We start from the raw sequence: 13,305 nt of genomic DNA on the forward strand, positions 1-13,305 counted from the left end.
TCTCATTCATTCTTTTAATTCTAGAATTTCATACTTGCATTGTTTTTAAATTTAGGTTCTTTGAACCACAATTCTTTTCATCTAAATTCACTATTCTCTCAAACCCAACCTTTGATTGTCCAACTAAAATGCAATTAGTGAACTAGTGCTTGAAATTCGGATCCTCGTGGGAACGATCTCGTACTCAGTACATTTTATTACTTTCACGATCGGTGCACTTGCCGTGTCGCTATCAAGTTTTTGGCGCCGTTGCCGGGGATCGAATTCTTCAACATTAGAAGTAACTAATTAAATTTTAGATTGGACTTTTATTATTCTGCACTTTAAGCATATCATAAAAACATTTTATGCATCCAAAAATTCTGCATATTTTTCTGCATATTTAATTTTCTGCATTAATTTCTTTAAATTTCTGTTTTGTGTTTCCTATTTTTCTGCACATCTTTTCAAATCTTAGTTTATGCGAGGTACTCTTAACCCGCGAATCTTGCAGTTTGACCCTGAGATAGAAAAGACAGAAAGGAAACTTAGGAAAGACGCAAAAGCAAAAAAAGCAAAAGAAACAAAAGCATCAACCTTGACGGAACCAATGGCAGAAAACAATCAAATCGTTCGAAGGACGTTGGGGGATTACATGACCCCAGCTCGAGTTCCACAGACGGCAAGCATTGTTAGACCAAACATAGAGGCTAACAACTTTGAACTGAAGCCGGCACTGCTGCAACTGATTCAAAAAGATCAGTTCGCTGGAGGAAGCACAGAGAACCCTTATAGTCATCTCGATAACTTCTTACTTTACTGTGATACATTAAAAGTAAATGGAGTTCCTCGTGATGCTATCTTGCTCAGGCTATTTCCATGCTCACTGAAGGATGAAGCAAGAGATTGGCTGCAGTCTCTACCTGAAGGAAGCATAACCAATTGGGATGACTTAGCAAGGAAATTCTTGGCCAGGTTTTTCTCAGCCTCAAAGATGGCAAGGCTCAAAGCGGAGATCAATGCTTTTGAACAAAAAGACAGCGAATCTTTGTACGAGGCTTGGGAACGATTTAAAGGATTACTCAGGAAGTGTCCTCAACATGGAATTTAAGCATGAGAGAAAGCAAGAATCTTTTTCCAAGGGATGACATCCAGCACAAGAACACTGGTGAATGCTGTTGCAGGAGGCTCCCTGAAAACAAAAACTCCTGAGGAAGCACTTGAACTGTTGGAATCATTAGCATCTCAAGAATTTGACAATGCTCCAGCCCCAGTTGCACCAAGAAGATCAGGAATCATGAAGCTTGAAGGCTATGATACACTCTTAGCCCAGAATGAACAAATGCTACAAATGCACAAGAAACAACAAGAACAATTAGATGCTCTTAATAAGAAATTTAACATTTCTCAAGTTTCTTCTGTTTCTAATGCTAACATTAAATGTGATATTTGTCAGGAGGCTCATGCAACTGAGGAATGTGAATACATAAGAGCAGCGGAAAAGCCACTAGCAGAGGTCAATGGACTCTGGTATGATCATAAGAATCAGAATCAACATCCAGGATTGAGTTACAAGTCAAACTACTAGCTGAATCCTCCTGTGCCATTGCAACAACAACAGCAACCTCCACAATCAGAGTGGAAAAAAGCATTTGCACAGCTGTCCAAGACAACCTCGGACTACATTCAGAATTCAAATTCCTTCAGAGAGGAGACAAGAGCCTCATTCCGGAATCAAGAAGCTTCGATCCGGAACTTGGAGACTCAAATTGGTCAGCTGTCAAGAAAGTTCACTGAAAGGACTCAGGGTGCTTTGCCAAGCAACACAATTGTCAATCCAAGAGAGCATTGCAATGTTATCACCACTAGGAGTGGGACAATAATTCAACCTATAGAGGAACAGCCCAAAAAAAAGAAGCAGGATGGAGAAGCATCAGATGAAGAAGAGAAGGAAAAAAAGGCAAATGATACAATTGAAGTTGACAAAAGCAATCATGAAAAAGCCGAAAAGAAACTATTCAAGTGGGAGAAGAAGAAAGCTTTAGAAAGACAGAACAAGCCATTAGATCTCTCTCCATATGCTCGAATCCCTTATCCTCAGAGATTAAATAAAGAGATTTAGAAGCAGCAATATTCAAAGTTTCTAGACATATTCAGGAAATTGCAGATCAACATTCCTTTTGCCGAAGCTTTAGAGAACATGCCCAACTATGTAAAATTCATGAAAGATCTATTATCAAGGAAACGTAAGTTGCGGGAATGTGAGACAGTAAATCTGACGGAGGAATGTAATGCTATCAGCGAAAAGAAGTTACCTACCAAAGTCAATGATCCAGGGAGCTTATTTTTATTTTGTTGAGAATTTTTAATTTTTTTTAGTTTGTTTTGAAAACCCCAAGCCACTGTTTTGTGAAAAGTTGAAAGTATTACTCAGTGTTTTTAAATGAAAAAATGACGGGAATTTTTAATCAGTAATTGATTGATCCAGAGCATGATGATGAACATACTTAAATTTTCATAATGAACATCAATGCAATGATTTTCATGATTCATTGAATATTCTCATAAGTGATGAATAGGGAAATTACTGTGCATTCATAGCCGTGAGGTTTTGAGCCTATACAAAAAAATATATATTATTGAGTGTGCATCCCACTGTATGAAAGACTCTAGAACTTGCTTTGTTTCTTGCTTGAATTGGTATGTGATATATTTTATAGATATGATTGAGGCATGTTCTTTCTTAAGACTAGATGGCCAAATAGCCAACCCTTGCTGATATTCCTTAGTTTAAACCCTTTGAGCCTAGGCCTGTTTATTCTTTGAAAACCCATGAAGATGATTAAGCCACTTTCCACATACTCTCCTCACCTTAATTGAGATTGAAATTTCTGATTAAATTAAGAAAAAGGTGTTAGTTGTTAATGATATAAATTGTGGAAGTACAGGGAAAAAGGAAAAAGCCAAGGAAGTAATGTTGAGTAAAATGAGAAAGAAAGAAACAAAGAAAAGGGAAGTTACTCAGAAAAAGAAAAAGAAGTGAAAAGAAAAACAAAATTGTTCTGAGAAAAGAGAACGACAGACAAGAAAAAAAAAGTTCAAAAGAAAAAGAAAAAGAAAGGACTGAAGTAAGAAGAAAGAAAGTTGTTTACAAATGTAAACAAATGCATAAGTTCCTCTTCAAGAAAATCTGAATTTTAATCTTGCAGCTCCTTCTCTAAATTTTCCTTCCTTTAGCCAGGCCAAGTTATAACCTAAGAAAGACCTCTTGATCTGTGAGATATGTCACAATACTATGGAGAGCGAGAATATAATCAAGCCTATGGTAGTGTTGATTCAGTAGGGATTCGAGTGAAACACCAAACCTCTAAACAGTTGAGTGTGAGTGAATTAAAATCCTAGTGAGGGAGTGTTTCGGGAAATTTTCCTTATTGTTTATCTTAAGAAAGTTGTTGCATATTTTTACTGATGAATTATGAATTTTGTTGATTGATGCGTTAATTTTTAGAATCTGAATGCTCTGTAATCATGTCTCTGATTGAATAATTCCTGCCAAATTACATGCTTTTGAGATTCCTACTTCCTAATCCTCTAAGTTTATTCTAGTGCATTGCTGAGGACAACAATGTTCAAATCTGGGAATGGTTGATAAACCCTTGGTTTACCATATTTTTAGGCTTAATTCTGATTGATAAATGTTGTGAATTGCATGGAAATTAGGGTTTTATGTTGTAAAAGTTACAGTAATTGAATATCTTGCTAAGATGTTGTCGTAATGTTGAATTACAAGGTTTTTAACACTTATTATGGCAATTTGGAACCAAAGGAAGACATCAAGTGAAGATGAAGTCACAAGAAGGCAAGAATTCAAGGATTCACCTCTGGAAGAGCACGTTTTGGCGTGCTAATTCATGCTAAAACGTCCACAAAGCATCCCAAAACCCTTCGAACAGCACGTTTTGGCGTGCTACTGGACGCCAAAACGTGCTAAGACAGACAGCAACATAATTCAACAGCAAAAATCCACCCAAGAGCTGTTGAAGGTTCAAAGGATAATTTGATCAAGATATGCAACAGATTCCATGAAGATTTAAAGAAGATTTTTTCAGATAGGATATGGAACTAAAACGGAAACAAATCAAGATGATTCCTGAGAAGATTGAAGCAAGATACAACGGAGATTTAAAACTCTAATTCATCAACTAAATCTCCAAGATTTTACATGAAAAAGGAAACAAAGATGAAATCAAATACAAATCTTGTATGGATTCATTGGAAGATTAGATGATGGATACAACTCCTGTGGTTATAAATAAGGAGCTTGGGAGCACAAACCAATTCACAATTCCAGAGCATTACACCAAGATTGAAGGAAGAATCCTGTCGCGGAACGCTGGAACACGGAGGAACCAAGTCAACATCACACCAATGGAGGCTTGGGGTTCTCTTTTCTTTATTATTTCTTTTCTTTTCAGTATGCTAGAGTAGTTCTTTTATTTAGTTAAGGGTAGATGGAACCCAATTGAATCTTTATGTTTATGAATTAAATTGTGTCTGAATCCTGTTCTTTTTATAATTGAATAAATTATCTATTTTTAATGCTTTCTATGAGTTTGTTCCTTATAGAATGATTTTGAGGAATTGTATGACAATAGGGATGTTGGTGCATGAACCTTGACTTGATAATTTATCATAATTCTTGTGATCTAGGAATAGGAATAGGAATAGACATAGGGTAATTATGCAATCTTGTAATTCTTGATCTTAATGCATGTTTTCTTGGGTGATCAATCGGGGAACTAGAGTTCTTTCAAGATCACATAGATTTAGGGTAACAAGGAATTGAGCCCTAATTAACTCAGATAGAACTGATTGTTAATATATTAAGAAACGGATTCTTGGCTTTTTAATTCATAACATATTGAGGATATTGGGGGAAGTCGAAACCTTAACTACGCTTTTCTTTAAATCTTAATCAAACATCATCTCATTCATTCTTCTAATTCTAGAATTTCATACTTGCATTGTTTTTAAATTTAGGTTCTTTGAACCACAATTCTCTTCATCTAAATTCACTATTCTCTCAAACCCAACCTTAGATTGTCCAACTAAAACGCAATTAGTGAACTAGTGCTTGAAATTCTGATCTGTGGGAACGATCTCGTACTCAGTACATTTTATTACTTTCACGATTGGTGCACTTGCCGTGTCGCTATCAGTAATGTTGAACAATCACAGCGCTAGTAAGATGTTTTCCCAGCCATGCATGAAGAGATAACTCAAAGAAGTTCGGCCAACGGGTCCCTACATCCAATGAGGTCCACAGTTCCTTACTCCATTTACAGTCTCTCAACGTGTGCACAGTATCTTCAAAACCTTCCTTACATCTAGGGCAAGAACCATTCTCGAACAGATGCCTTTAAAACCGTCTGCCATTTGTCATCAAAAAATTATTGGAAGCTAGCCACAAAAACATCTAAATGTGGTTGGGGCCTATCCAAGACCAAGCGATGTTCCAAATGCCATCATGAAGGTCCCCTTCATCCTCGCTGTGTACTTCGTAAGCGGACTTGGTAGTAAATTTCCCATCATGCGTGTGCCTCCATATAACCGAATCAGTTCCAAGGCTCGCAAAAGGAGGCATAACATTAGCAATCTCTGCGCAAGAGTCCGTTGTTACTATATTTTGTATAACTTGCCAATTCCAACCACCTAGTACATCCACAAAGTCCTTAACACTCCAGGCGCGGACTTCGTCAGGAATAGAAACCCCTGCTACCAGTTGAACATTCCCACCTAAAGGTTACCATACGTCCGAGCAGAAATTCATTCGAGCACCATCTCCCAGTTGTACTCTTGAACCTTGGACAACCAAAGGCCAAAATTTCTTAATGCCCCTCCAAAGGTTCGAAGCTTGGGAGCTATGCTTGAGAACTGGGATAATCTTTGGCCCCACTTTATATTTGTTTCTCAATACTTGCACCCAAAGGCTGCCAGTATGGGTAATCAAGCCATGACCCAACTTCATCAGAAACGCTTGGTTAGTTTCCTTGACCCTCCTTAAACCAATACCCCCTCTCCTCTTGGGTTGCAAACTCTCTCCCACCCCCACCTGGTGGATTCTTCTCCTCTCCATGGTAGAGCCCCACAAAATGTCCCTAGATTTTTTTTCAATGCTTGAGCAGATGCTCATGGGAAGACAGCAAGACTGCATTAGATAAGAAGGGGTTGCCGCCACCACTGATTGCACCAAGGTAGCTCTCCCGGCCAGTGAGAGCGTCGTCCTGTTCCACGCACTAAGCCTTCTATCGATTCTCTCCAAAACTGAACGTAGTTGGTTTCACCCTATCCGTTAGCAGCGGAATACCAAGATATTTCCCAAGATCAGGAGCAATAGAGAACTGCAAGGTATTGGCAATCTCTGCCATGCGAGAATGATGAACGTTTCTTAAGAAGAAGACACGAAACTTGTCTGAACTGACTTTCTGGCCTGAAGATTTGCAGAAACACCTCAACAGAGTGTTGATAATAGTCGCTTGCTCCATGGAAGCTTCTGTAAACAGGAGAAGATCATCTGCAAAGAACAGATGAGAAATATGAGGCCCATTCTTCCTCAGCAAAACCGATTTCCAAGCCTTCATCCTAGTAGCCTCCTAGATTAAATGGGCCAGCCTTTCAACACACAAGACAAAGAGATAGGGAGAAAGGGGATCCCCCTGCCTAATGCCCCTACTAGGTTGGAAGTCGTTCGTTTTGGAGCCTTCCCATAAAACGTTCAAAGTTGTTGAAGAAACCCCCTCCATGATCAGATCAATAGTGCTCACATTAAAACCAGCCTCCTAAAGGGTAGAACGAAGGAAACACCAATTAACCCTATCGTATGCTTTCTCCAAATCCACCTTAATAGCCATCCACCCCACCAAGCCTTTTTTAGCCCTCATGGAATAAATAATTTCCTAGGCGATGATAAGGTTGTCACTGCTATGCCTTCCTTTAACAAAAGCGCACTGTTGAGGCATGATCAGCGTGGACAAGTGAGGCCTTAATCTATTTGCCATGATTTTAGATATAGCTTTAAAGTTTACGTTGCACAAACTAATGGGCCTGAGTTTTCTAATCGAGTTAGGATGCTTTTCCTTAGGAATAAGACATATCAAGGAGTAATTGATCTGCTTGATTTTCTTTGGATCCAGAAAAACCTCTTCGATAAGCCTACGGACAGACCCTTCCACCGTTTCCCAATGTGTTTGGAAGAAAAGCGCACTCAGCCCATCTGGCCCAGGGCTTTTAAAACCATTCATTCTAAAGAACACATCTTTAATTTCCTCTCTATTTGGGGACCGATGCAAGTCGTGTAAAGAGGCACAGTGAATACAAGGAAAACATCTTGTTAGGGGATAAGGTTCAAGAGTTGTTCCTTCATCCTTAAAGAGATCTTGGAAATAGTGCAGTACCATGGATTTTAGGTCAGCTGGGTTCTCTATCCAATGATCGTTGTCATCCTTCAAACACAGAATCCTGTTATATCTTCTACGAGCCACTGTTGCTGCATGGTAAAATTTTGTATTCATATCCCCATCGACCAACCACATGCAACTGGCTTTTTGAAACCAATTCAACTCCTCTTGAATGTGTATCCTGTTAAGTTCTTCCCATAGACCACTTTGCAATCTCTCTAGATCGCTGTTAGGATTGATTTGGAGAGCCTTGTCAATGCCCATCATGCGAGCAAAAAGTCTATGCTTGTTGCGTAAACTTTCATTAAAGACATTTTTGTGCCAAGAAGAAGCTTCATTCTGAAAATAGCTACAAGCTGGGACCCAGTTAGGATTCCAATCCTAACAGTTCTGAACCAACTCCTTGAACCCAGAATGCGTATTCCATGAAGCTAGGAAGCGAAACGGCCTATTCCAATTCTCCATTCTAATTCTAGGACCTTCCCATAATAAGATAGTTCTATGATCAGAATTAAAGAAAGGAAGGTGAAGATTAAATCTCTCCTGGAACGACATGGTCCACCCGACATTGGCCACAGCCCTGTCCAGTCGTTCCCTCAGTTGCCCTCTTTTCCAGGTGAACGATGGCCATTTATGGTTGATGTTCGAAAGCTGACAGGTATTCAAGCAATCGTTGAACTCCCTCATGCTGCCTGTACAAGCTTCTCCACCACCTTTTGTTCTCACAGCCATGACTAATGGCATTAAAGTCTCCCATCACCAACCACGACTTGCTAATATTACTACTCATGTTCACAAGCTCCTCTTAAAGTAATCTCTCACCGCCCTCCTAGGACTGCCGTAGACGAACGTGACCACCTCCTCCAAATTAGAAGACACACACTTAACATTAAGATGGATAAATTGACTATGTATTGCCAACAAATCCACCTCAACCTCCACTTTGTCCCAAAGGACCCAAATTCCCCCGGAGAAGCCAACTGCGTCATTTTTTATGAACCCATCAAAGCCAAGCTGCTTGATTCTCTTGTCCGCTTTCTCCCCACTAATCCTGACCTCGGTGAGGACCAGAAATTTAATATTATATTTCTTGCCCATGCCCTTTATAAAAGGAATAAACCCTTTCTTATTTGCCCCTCTAACGTTCCATGTGCATGTATTCATAGGAACCAGATTAAAAAACAACAAGGTTAAACAACCAAAAACAGAATGCAAACAAATGCACCAGACAACAAAGGAGGGAGAGACACGTAGTCTAAAGACTAAGCCTTATTTTTCCCCCCAGATGAGTATCCTCTTCTAGGCAGATATGTTCAGGGTTTACCTGAGAAACAGAATGCACCGTCACGAAAGAGGTAGGCTGATATCCACCTACTAAGCCCTCGTCAGCCATAAAGACCTCAGTTGACGTAAAAACAGTGGGCCCACTGTCCCCCTTAACAACTTTTGATCCCTGCAATCCTGGGGCATTAGGAACCCCATGTGCTGACCTTTTCGGCTGACCAATATCAAGACTTGACGTGGTGCTTCTTCCCAGTATCACAGGTTTCGTGTTGGTTGAAGTGCCAACACCAGACGTCGTACTCGCAAGTCCCCGTACATTGCCCTTATGGTCCAAAGGGCCTGCATGCTCTTTAAGAACCACTGTAGCGTTATTCCTCTCAAGGAATCTGCTATGACCTGTTGAACCCTGTGATCTGGTTCCCTGAGCCCCTAGCCTCTCTTCTGTGGTCAACGAAGCACGACTTGCCTCGAACGATTCCCTGCCGGAAGGATGGCCTCTACGGGGTAGTTTGTCTGTGACCGGAGCTTCCCTTAACCTCCCTTTTCTTGGTCTCAGCCACCGAAAAGTTTTGCCTATTCTTTAGCTTTCATTTCACGACCATCCACTCCCCGAAAGCTTGAAGTTTGTCCTTTGAACCCTTATCCTCCCCGATGACAGCAAGCTGGCCAACATTCTAGGGCTGCAGGCCTTTCGACAGGTCCACCCCCTTAGAGGAGGAGGTGTCTATCCTAGCAGCAAGGGTTGGTTCCTTAGCGTAATCCCTTCCCCCATTGCAAGCATCCTTCTGATGACCATAACGCCCACAAGTGAAACAAATATGATGCAATCCTTCATACCCTACATTCAGATATAAGAACTCATTATGGAAAAAATCCCAGATCCTGAAGCGGGACACAAAGCTACGCCTCAAGTCCACCTCGACACAAAGACGTGCGAACCTAGCTCTGTCTGTGACAATGCCCTCCACTCCTTCCAGCCTTCTGAGAGAAGTTCTATCAACCTTCAAAGTCTTACCTATCATGTTACCAATACTCCACAAGTGTTGCATCGTATAAAATTCAGTTGGTAAGCCTGGAATGCGAATCTAGACGGCGAGCTTAGTAACCTCATTGTTATAAGGATCAAAAAAGGGCCTCCATCTTTGAAAAATAACATAATGGTCTATAACAACCCAAGGACTGACACGAGCTGTCGAACTCGCGCAAATTAAAAATTAATTTTATTTAGGGTTCAGAAAATTTGCAGTAAAGTGGAAAATCCTAAGTCGTCTCTCAAGGAGTTTGCAAGGATCTTAATCGCTCAGTTATGAAAATAAAAGCAACTAACCGAAGAATTAGAATTCCAAGGATATCCATCATTGGACAAATAATTACCAAATTGTGATTGATCTCAATTGAATCAGAATCCTTATTTCCAATTGAGAACCTTCTCTAAGCGATCACTTAGCGTTTGGTCGAATATGGTGCGTCTACTCGAGCAATCGCGGAGTATCAACCCATTCGACTTGAGTTCATTGGGTTAATGAACATAACCATTAACTCTAATGGATAATCTCTTTCCTAAGAACACAATCGTGTATCTCAGATTGAACACCCACAATCGCGCGATGCCAAACCGAGTTGGAAAGAGAAACGTATTTGGTTCAAAATGAGGCGCAAGTCCTCAAGATTCAACCATGGAATTCTCAACCCTTGGGTTGATTAAAGAAAAGAGGAGAGAAAAGAGACGAAAATTATATTAATTTCAAAACTGTATAATTCAAACTCAAACCAAAGGTCATCCACAAGGTCCCTACTCTCTCCCTTTTAACCCCTAATCAAGCTAGCTGGACTTCGGGCTCTACAAATCCAACCCAAAATAAAAGGAAACAAAACAGAAATAATGGGTCTGGGCTTCTTGTACATTGGGTTCAAAATTATAACTTAAGTCCAATCGTCAAAATAAATTTTCGGCAAAACACGTCCATCTTGGGCTCAGGTTTCGACCATCTTTCTGTCCGAATTGGGCTTCAGTAGCTGAAATAGAAATTGTAGCCCTTCTTGTTAGCTGAGAAACGCAACAAGAACAGAATTAATCAGACATCTGTAGAGTGAGATATGGCCAAAATACGAAAGTAGTGTAAATCTGTAAAATTATGACGAAAATCAATTAAACCCAATTAAAATCTAGAATTCTGATTTGACCCAAAAGACCTTTATTTAATTCAAATAAAACCTAAAAATATTAACCAAGAGTAATAAATAAGTGTAACAAAATATGTGTTATCAAGGACCTTCATGAAGGACACAAAGATAGTCCTTCTCCTCCTTGAACAAAATAAGGGTGTGGCCATTATCTAAGTCAGTGATGTCAAAAGAGCCCGACAAGTTCCAAATCCGTTCCAGATGAGCCAAGAGGATCCTTGAAGCCAGTTTCTTGCCCATGAGTTTAATGACGAGGGCCTTACTCCACTTCTTGCAATCCTCCTCATGTTGTTTCCTAGAGAAAACATAGGTGGGGCAGAGAGGGTCACTTGTTGCACCAGGACTTGACTCATCCACCTTATCTTCAAACACCTCCTCTTGCCGGTGGATTTCTCTGCATTCACCTTCCTCCTCAAGTAACACAAGGTCATTTTCATTCAAGCCAAGAACCTTGTCCACATAGGACACCACCATCCTCCCACCTGGCCTAGGGCTCCCCATGCAAACAGCTTCCTTCGTATTATCATCCTCCCTAAACCCATCCTCCCTCGTTGTAGACGTAACAGCCGAGGCATAGTCCTTGACTTCAGCAGTTCCTCCACAAATGATTGGGTTCTCTTCTCCCATCGCCGGCTGATCCTCTCCCCGAACTTGTGTTGTCCCATTGTGCTTCTCAATGGAAGAAAAGCTCTTAAAGAAGTAAGTGCCTCATACTAGCGTAAAAGAACTCTTAACATTATTTTTTTGATTTCTAGAAATGCATTTTCACTATATTAATTTTTCCTTTTTAAATTTGATACCCAATATTTTTGATCTTACTTATCATTGATTTTTCTTTAGCTTATTTACTTTCTTTCTTTTTTTCTATTGCTTTCAAGTAGGAATAAAACTAGGCTAGGCCAGCCTGCAGGGGCCTACGGCTCGGTCTACGTCAGGCCAGACCTGATCTAATATATTTCATAAAATAGGTCGGGCTTGGACCTTGAAAAAGCTAGTTTAATAAAAAGGTCGTAGGCCCACTTTCAGAAGGTCTGGCCTATAAGCCTACAGGCCGGCCTATATTATACTATTTATTTTAAATAAAATAAAATAGAATAAGTATGCCTTGAAGAAAAACAAAAGGAATAAATTTAATCAATTGCAATTATTTATAACTTAATTATATTCGATTAGATTTTAATATAAATCTGACTTTATTTCTTATGTAGGAGGAACCAACATCTCAACATGTTAGATTGTGTATATGAATATATTAAAAGGTTTTTGAGAGAGGTTATACTTACTACAAGCATCATGATGTGCTTGTTGGATTCATGTAGTTATTTTAATTTACATAGTATGAATTTGTTTGTTGGATCTGATGAAATGTATATTAATAGAATAAGTATGCCTTGAAGAAAAAACAAAAGTTATAAATTTAATCAATTGCAATTATTTATAACTTAATTATATTCTATTATATTTTAATATAAATCTGACTTTATTTCTTATGTAGGAGAAACCAACATCTCAACATGTTAGATTGTGTATATGAATATATTAAAAGGTTTTGGGGAGAGGTTATACTTACTACAAGCATCATGATGTGTTTATTGGATTCATGTAGTTATTTTAATTTACATAGTATGGATTTGTTTGTTGGATCTGATGAAATATATGTTATTTAGTTTGAGCATTTTATTTTTAAAAGTGACTTAAATGCAAGTTGTATGAGTTTTGTTGTGATTCATGATTCTGTTTGAACGTTAAAATTATGATTTTTGGTTTAGCAACAGAATTTGAACATTTTGTAAAGTTGATTCATGGTTTTGCTTGGAAGTTAAAAATTAACAGGCTAACGGGCTAGGCTAGGCCATTTGTTACTTTTATAAACGGGACAAGCCAGGGTAACAGTTAGACTCGTACTAGGCTTGGGCTTTTCGGGGTAAAGCTTGGCCCAGCTCAGCCCACTTTCACCCTTACTTCCGAGCTCAAAAAGCAATGAGAAAAGCTAAAAGCTTCGTCTATAATTTTTGTTGGGATAGATTACTCTACCTACTTTTTTTCATATATACCTTATTTATCCCTCTCTAACATCGTTAGATTAAAATCTCAATCAATCTTTATCATTTTTCTTTCCTCTTAAGATTCTAATTTAACGGTATTAGAAAGTGATAGGTAAGGTAGATATGAAAAAAAAATAGGTACAATAACATATCCCATTTTTGTTATAGGAAAGCTCCGAATTTATGTAAAAATAATAATATTATAAAATGGAGAATGATATTGTAACAACCAATTAGGGTTACTACCAATATTTCTGCTAATCAATTTCATCGTTAGATCGATTATGTTGATCCAACGGTTATATTTATTTTCATCATCTTTGTATGGTTATGATTCTCCATATTTTATATTTTAT

General features: G+C 38.9%; 1 non-coding gene across 1 annotated transcript; it reads right to left on the bottom strand.

Moving 5' to 3' along the window:
* Positions 1–979: 979 nt before the first annotated feature.
* On the bottom strand, positions 980–1,086 carry LOC133296806 (small nucleolar RNA R71). The gene has a single exon (XR_009749557.1). It is a non-coding gene; the product is annotated as a small nucleolar RNA R71 (small nucleolar RNA).
* Positions 1,087–13,305: the final 12,219 nt, after the last annotated feature.

The sequence above is a fragment of the Gastrolobium bilobum genome, unplaced genomic scaffold (genome assembly GCF_033153095.1).
Source record: "Gastrolobium bilobum isolate Gb01-03AN ecotype WA unplaced genomic scaffold, APGP_CSIRO_Gbil_v1 utg24325, whole genome shotgun sequence".
NCBI classification, from domain to species: Eukaryota; Viridiplantae; Streptophyta; class Magnoliopsida; order Fabales; family Fabaceae; genus Gastrolobium; species Gastrolobium bilobum.